At 35.4% G+C, this 8,119-nt stretch overlaps 1 long non-coding RNA gene across 1 annotated transcript; it reads left to right on the top strand.

Moving 5' to 3' along the window:
- Window positions 1–212: 212 nt before the first annotated feature.
- On the top strand, window positions 213–3,075 carry LOC142223608 (uncharacterized). Its single transcript, XR_012718818.1, has 4 exons — window positions 213–299; window positions 387–1,478; window positions 1,561–2,258; window positions 2,327–3,075. It is a non-coding gene; the product is annotated as an uncharacterized LOC142223608 (long non-coding RNA).
- The last annotated feature ends 5,044 nt before the right edge of the window (window positions 3,076–8,119 follow it).

Genomic DNA, 8,119 nt, shown 5'->3' with positions numbered 1-8,119 from the left:
AAAATATCTAATCTTACTTTTCCTATAATACTATATTCCTTTCCTCCAGCTGCTCGTACATTTGACCCAAGATATTTAATATTACACCCTAATTTATCTATTAGCTCCCTACAGCCCTTCCCTAGGATCAGCGTTTTGACTAACCCGTCTTATCGAATCTAAAAGCATTCTAACCGCTTTCTTTTTCTCCGCAAATTTGATTCGCACTTTAGGTGGTGATTTCAGTTTCTTCGGATTTATTTCGCTTTCAAATATTATGGATTTAACCCTGTAATAATTTTCTTGACGGACATCAAGAGGTAGATAATGACGCATTTCTGGCTCAAACTCAATGTTATTTGCTTTATATAACCCATTAACAATTTTCCTATTACTGTCCTTTTCAGATTTCTCATTTCTTTCCCTTATTTTTCGGATGTGGGGTGATTCGGATTCGGACGTGGCCCCCCTATTTGATCCACGCCCTGATTCGGGTTTCCCTTCTGGCAGGATGGACATTTGGGTGTAATCGTCCCGGGTTTACCACACCTATAACAAAACAATCCCCTCACGGTTGAATCACAATCCCTAAATGTATGGCCTTGTTTCTGACAATTCCAACATATTAAAGTTGGTTTTGCTTGACGATTATATTGAATTGCGGCGATTTCCTCACATTCGGGAAGATCGTATTCATGCTCGGACGGACATTCGCCATATAATTCATTAACCTGCCTCATTTGTCGAGGCGGAGGTAGATTCCTAATTTCCCGCCTAGGAAAGTTCTTTTCTGCCTGATTGCACTCGATTCTTAATTGCTCAACCGATGACACCTGTATTGGATATACAATCCTCCCGATGCTTTCCTTAACGTTCTTCTTCATTATATTCATCATGTCATGTCAGCCGGACCGGATACGACTAACGGAAAATCGCGTATGACTTCATTCCATGGGATGCCATACTGCTCCTGATAATATTCCAGGCGGTACACAAATTCCTCGACACCCATGCCGTTCGAACTTCCATCAAATTTCAACCCTAGTTTATCTATCCTTACCCGTATACCATCCCGATTCACCTCACCGTTCCTATTAATATTATTCGACCCTGAAAGGTTGTTACCACCATTTGGAAGACCTTGAGCATTCGGCGAATTTCTACCCGAGGGATTACCAGACCCATTGGAAGAAATGTCGGTGGATCTATTTTGGTTTACGGTAAGTTCTGTCAGCCTTTTAACCGCCTCCGATAATTCACCTATTGTCCTCTTTAAATCTCCCATTTCCTGTTGTACCATCTGAACATTATTTTCGAGGAAACCCTGTCTGCTAATAACCTCATTATCTTCATGTCTCGTTGGCCCATTTCCACTTGCCGTATTGGTTCTTGCCTGGCCATTCCGACTCGCAGCTCCTGATCCGTCCATTTCAGTGATAATCGTCTGGGACAAATCGGTGATTTGGCTATTAATACTTGTCTCTTGATTTGGCATATTGGTAAGCAATTTACTCCTTTTCTCTTCACTTACTATCAATGATTTATTTGAATCAAAAATTTCTGGTATCCTTCTTTTTTTAGATTGGGACCGAGTCTGTATATTCATAACTCTAAAGTGACTCAGAAAAATGGCTTTTATCTCCCTCCGATACTACAACACAACTCAACAGCAATCGACAAAAAAAATGAACATATAACATCATGGGGTTTACGTGAAAAGTGATGTGTGCGGAATTTTTACTTGGCTTTCCAAAGAACACTTTTTTCTGAATCTGTGAAATCATACATTACTACAAAAAAAAGGTATCAATTGTGCACTGGCCTTTCCCCATTAGATCACCAGTTACGGATCACAAATATCTGGTACTACGGACCCCTAATTTCCACTTAGAGCGGTTATCAGAATATTTTATAAATCCGGACACATGCTATAAACTGTACCCAATAAACACAGGATGAGCGTTTTTCAAATGCAACAACTTTTCAGTTTGAGGGTAAATATAATTTTCAACATAAATTCAACTTGACTTGGAATAGCACATCTTCAATACATCGTCAAATTGTTTGCGAATTACTTCCAATTTGCCAAAATGTTGACGAAATCTTTGAAAAGGTGTTGAAGATAATATGAGAAAACTTTGTCAAAACACTACCCTAAAATGCAACGAAAAAACCATGTGGTTTTCAATACTTATTTGTGCAACGAAGTTCGTGGTCAATTGCAAGAAATAAAAAAATGGAAAATTTTAGACAAATAACCAAATAGTTTATAAAAATAGGTAAGTGAAAATAAAAAATGAAATAAAACTTTAAGGAAGTCACTAAATGTATGTATATCTCTTTGTAGAAAGCTAAAATTATGGATTCTACGTTCTTGAAAACATTAAAAAGCTGACCGATGAAAAAATGGTGGACAATTAACTGGAACTGCTTCAAAAAGTTTATAATAATTGGTACGTCAATATGAAAAACTAAATCAACACTTTAGAGAAGTCACTAAATCTAAATCTCTTTGGAGAAAACTAAAATCTTTGGATGCTACATTCTTGCAAACATTAAGAAGCTGACCAAAGAAAAATGAGTGGCTTATCGACAAGAAAAAGTTTCCAGAAACATTACAAGTGCAACTAATTAAATTGTTAAAAACAACAAATTGTTGAAATCAACAACTTCTGGATGAAAATGTGCATCACATCGTCAGTTTAATTCATATGCTATTATCAGTTTAAAATGGATATTTTGTGAATTCCTTCTGCTGGAAATCAATTCTAACACGCGGTCCAGTACGTTCCTAATTTCAAATTGCCCGCATGTTAATAAATTTTAATGCTGTTTTATGACACCAAAAGGAAGGAAAGCGAATTATCGATGCAAAAGTGTTTACTAATAATGTTTAAGATATTTAAAGTTTTGTTGTTTGTTTTTTTGTTCTTATTTGTTGATATGTTTAATAAGATTATTATTTATCAATTGGTATTGTAGTGTATTATGTAGTGTAGTGTATTATTGTATATTTTATTTTGATGAAAATGAATAAATTATACAAAATTCATAGAATTTTGGCTTTGACTTTCAATTTGAAGTGGGGATATCATTTATACAAATTTAGGTTGAAAAGTATTTGCAACGATGTTAATTTTGAATTTGACTCGCATCGAAAATTGTTTGACAAATTATTGAGTAGCGATGCATTTCAATTTGAGGATAACACTTGAGATATTATTGCTAATGTGTTGAATTTCGCTGTTGAGGGTAATGTCTGTTTTTTGTTGAGAACGCGATTTTCTCAACAATTTCTCAACTTGAATATTACCCTAATCCTTTAAAAAAATGTTTGAAAAATTGTTGAAATTTAGCATTTTTCAAACGTTTGTGTTTATTGGGTAACTAATATTACCCACTAAAAACATATACAGCAAACAAAGTGCTTACACCAGCGTTGCCAAAATTGTTTCACCAAAAACCGCTAGATTTGCCCAAAAAATAGCTAAAAAAAGCTAAAAAATGCTTAAAAAATAGCTAGAAAAAAAGCTAAATTTTTTTGTATCAAAAGTCACAATTTTGATTGAAATTTAACAAATTTAAACACTTAAAATGCATATTATTTTCATTTTAATTCCACTTCTGTGAGACTGTAACAATATCTAAGGCATATTAGCTCTGTTTGCGTATTCGATACATTTTGATTACTATCACAAATTTTTTCCTTCGAAAAACATTTTCTATTTTTGAACGCTATTTTGGTTTGTGGTTAAGATGAAAAAACTCCTCACATTTAAAGACTATTTCATTAATTCTTCCTTCTTTCATGAAAACATACCCATTTTTAAGTTGAGTCACTTAATTATAAGGACAAAACTACTTTATCGTCTTTTGGACAAGGAAAACAGTTTATATAAGAGAAATTCACAAATGCTATTATAACCAAAATTCGCGTTCGTATTTTAAGTAGATGAAATCTTTGGCCTCACGACAATATTTTTTCAGTGCACAAAGCAATTCACATCTACTATTTTAATTTAGTAATATCGCAATAACTTTAGAATATTATAATAACATAAAAAGGATAAACGAGTCAAATGCTAATATTCCCAATAATTTACTGACAGTTTATCTAACAAATTTGTATGGTAATAGTAGATTTAAATTTTACGATAACTTTTATGAATATGATGAAAAAACTTTACAACAAGGTGTATTTGCTACAAAAATGCCCGCATAATGGCTGGAATCATTATTAATGTTTCAACTGAGCTTTGAAATATGTGGAAACCCTTATTCTTGCAGCAAGGCTGAGATAAAAACGCCGTTTTATCCATATTTCAATAGAAACATGTCGAAAATAAAAAAGCCAAAAATAGCTAAAAGGGTCATGAAAAAAAGCCAGAAAAAAGCTAAAAGCTAAATGCATTTTTTCCCGCTAAACGTCTTCAAAAAAAGCCAAATCTAGCGGGAAAAAAGCTAAATTGGCAACGCTGGCTTACACCTATATCTACTAATAGGTATGCCACTTCATCTCCCTGTTCTGAATTATTCACCTACTCCTTCATCTATCGTTCAAAACCTCGATTTTGGTATCACTGACTTTTGAATTTTCCAAAAACGGTTACGAAAAGTTCGAAATTTTAAACTTTCGAATCCGGTTTCAGTGTTGGGCTATTATCTTTCTAAACTAGTGGCTATTGCTTTGTGCTTCGGTGACATACACTACATTTTCTAACGCGGTATTGACGATACCGGATCTCTTTACCATTGGGCGCCATATTGTTACGGTGACCTATTGTGCGGCTGAAAGAAATGATTTCGGGCACCAGCTAGCTCTAATCGCCTACCCAGGGCAGGTCCCAACCCATCATTTCCGCCCTAGGACCGTAGCCAATAAAGTAAACAAAAAGGATACAAAAATAAAACAAAAAAATCTTTACAATACTTCACAACGCACAGATTCAACGCAAGTGGGAGGTAGATGGAAACCTCCAGCCGCCCAACCCTACCATGGTCAAGTGGATATCCCCTCCCATTAACTTGACCCCTAAATCCCGCTCACATCACAACACTTAACTCACGTAATTTCCCCCCAAAAGGTCAAACTCAACACATAATGGATTCGTTACTAAACATCAGAATAAACCATATTTATTTACTAACGATTGTTCTCTTACTCTAACATAGATTATATATAAAAATAGCAATAATAACAATAATTTACTACAACCGTAATATAAAATTATCCTGCCCTTGTTTCCTCTTTTAAATTGTTAATTCTATTATTTTTAATTTATATTTCTTTATTAGCTTAATTGTTACGAAATTCTAAAAGACCTTTTTTTTAAATATTTCTTTCTTAATATTCCTGTTATTGTATCTAGCTCGCTCCATAAGTTTATAATATTTTTGTTAACTTGGCCTGGTTTAGCACTGTAAACATTACTCTGGATAATAATAAATGAAATAAAAAAACTCGCAAAATATAGACTTACTATTTTCTTTTTTTAACAAATTCATCAAGACTATCCGCCCAATGAACGATATTTTTGTTTTTAAACAAACAATTTAACGAATGGTCCAGTAGACCCGATATTACACTCAAAAACAGAGATCATTTAATGAACATAATGTGGACACCTATTGACCTAACCCAAGAACCTGCAAAGCTTTAAGATAACAAAATTTTCATGCTACACTAAAGGGCAACAACTGATTCACCTACAGCCTACCTAAGGGAGCTCACTTAGTCAGGGGAGGAGACAGTAAAAATGGGCAAATACCCTACCTTACCACACCAAGTCTTTGCAAATCCTTTGACAAACGTTACTCTCAAGGGGACGTTTTGATTAAAAAAAAAATAATTAAATCTAACAAAAAAAATAGTTAAAACTACTATATATAATAAATTAACGTCTAATAAATGAATAACAGTATTATAAATATATAAATTTTCCGAATTAGAATTCCCAATTCCTAGGTTCCAGCTTCATTATTATATGAAAGACTTAAGCAGCCAATCACACTCTCTTTGAAATGTTGTACTTTCGTGTGTATTGGTGTAATTTCAAATTAAGATTTTTTTGCATACGTGTGTGTAATAATAAAAACGATTTATAATGATAATCTTGTTGCCGCTTCTAGGCGCACTTCCGGTGGATAAATTAATTTCCCCAACTCTAGGTTTGCGATCGTGTAATATAAATCTTGGATTTGCAACAAAAATAGGCCGCCTTTCACTATGGCAATTGCACGGCCGGTCTCTTAAAAATTGTTTCTTTACTCTACAATACGTCCTACCTTAGGAACACAAAGATTCACCCTCTGCCACTACTTTTAATTCCATAAACTTGGCTGCTTCCATAAAGGGACAAATCCAATATTCACTGACGTTCTTTCTTTCCTAGAGTACTCTGTTTTCGTCTCTCCCTTTAATATCAGAAAACTTTAAATTACCACACAATCCTCATATGTGTCTATTTAACAACTTACTTGACACTGGTTTCGTTTTCACACCGCCAAATAAATAAAAAAAACAATAGATCCACAAATATAATTATATTTATAATTATAATTATTATTACAATTATTCCTGGTTCTCTAAAATTATAAAACACATTGTCTATAGCCACCAATTAAAATACTTTAAAATCTCGTTTTCCTCCAACCTTTCAATTATATGGTTAGGTTAGGTAGGTTAGGTTAAAGTGGCAGCCCGATTAAGATTCAGGCTCACTTAGACTATTCAGTCCATTGTGATACCACATTAACTAAAAGTACCTATTACATATTGGCACTTCTAGTTTTAACCGCTGAACCTTCTTGATTATTTTTCTTTGTTGAACCAACCAGATTGTTCCAAAAACATTAGCAGACTGCTTAAGTTAACGTTTTCCAGATCCGCCAGTAATCTGAAGCTATATGCTCCTAAAAGTTGCTTGCGCTTTACACAAAATGCAGGACACTCACACAAGAGGTGTTTAATTGATTCTTTTTCCTCCGCATCATGACAGCTCATACAATAGTCATTATACTTCGCGCCAATAGTTTTTGCAAAATCTCCTATCAGGCAGCGACCCGTTATAGCAGATATCAGGAGTGATATCTGACGTCTCGAGAACATTAGCATATCTAGTGTGCGGTTTAAGTTGAAATGGGGCCATATTTGCTTGGTGTCGTTACAACCCTTGCAATTCTCCCATCGAACATTTGCCATCATAACAGCCTTCTCACGCAGCATGAGCTTGCAGGTAGCTAGGGGCATACCAACAAATTCTAGTTCCCCTGGAATATGTAAGGTAGTCCCTAGCCTTGCCAACTCATCGGCTTCGCAGTTCCCCGGTATGTTCCTATGGCCAGGCACCCATATTAGGTGAATATTGTACTGCTCAGCCATCTCATTGAGAGATTTGCGGCAATCGATGGCCGTTTTCGAGTTGAGGAACACAGAGTCCAAGGATTTTATTGCAGGTTGACTGTCTGAGTATATATTAATGCCCACATTTTTTGGAACATTACTTCTCAGCCAATTCGCCACCTCTCTTATTGCTAATATTTCAGCCTGAAAAACACTACAGTGATTAGGTAATCTTTTCGCTATTCGAAGTTCCAAATCATTAGAATATACTCCGAAACCCACTTGTCCATCCAATTTGGAGCCATCAGTGTAGAAATCTATATATTCTTTATTCCCCGGGGTCTGTGTGCACCACGCCTCACTGTTGGGGATTAGAGTCTCAAACTTTTTGTCGAAAAGTGGACTCGCCAAAGTGTAATCCACTACGTTAGGCGCATCTGACATTGTTTTGAGGACAGAACTGTGACCGTAACCTTTTTCCGACCACAGCGATAGTTCGCGCAACCGCACAGCCGTTGTTGCAGCTGACTGTTTGGCCAAAATGTCTAAAGGCAATAGATGCAGCATGACATTAAGGGAATTTGTTCCTGTCTTGCTGAATGCGCCTGAAATACACAAACACGCCATACGCTGAACTTTATCTAAACCAGTCGGTTTCTGAAGTGCCGGCCACCAGACTACAACACCATATAGCATTATAGGTCTAACCACTGCCGTGTATAGCCAATGCACAATTTTTGGTTTTAGTCCCCACTTTTTTCCTATTGCCTTTTTGCATGAGTACAAAGCTACAGTTGC

Source organism: Haematobia irritans, chromosome 2 (genome assembly GCF_050003625.1).
Source record: "Haematobia irritans isolate KBUSLIRL chromosome 2, ASM5000362v1, whole genome shotgun sequence".
Lineage (NCBI taxonomy): Eukaryota > Metazoa > Arthropoda > Insecta > Diptera > Muscidae > Haematobia > Haematobia irritans.
This window is presented reverse-complemented; position numbering and strand designations above follow the sequence as displayed.